Genomic DNA, 218 nt, shown 5'->3' with positions numbered 1-218 from the left:
GATCGAATACCTCACTCTTCTCCTTCAATAGCATAACCCACATATACCTAGAGAAGTCATCGATCAAGACAAAGACATACTTATTATTTGCAGGCGTTGGTGGTGTGATTGGACCACACAAATCTCCATGAAATAACTCTAATGGCTTTGTCGCACGAAACATGGCTTTGGTCGGGAATGACTGTCTGATCTGCTTCCCTGCGAGACATGCATCACAC

This window comes from Brassica oleracea, chromosome C1 (genome assembly GCF_000695525.1).
Source record: "Brassica oleracea var. oleracea cultivar TO1000 chromosome C1, BOL, whole genome shotgun sequence".
Classification (NCBI taxonomy): domain Eukaryota; kingdom Viridiplantae; phylum Streptophyta; class Magnoliopsida; order Brassicales; family Brassicaceae; genus Brassica; species Brassica oleracea.
This window is presented reverse-complemented; position numbering follows the sequence as displayed.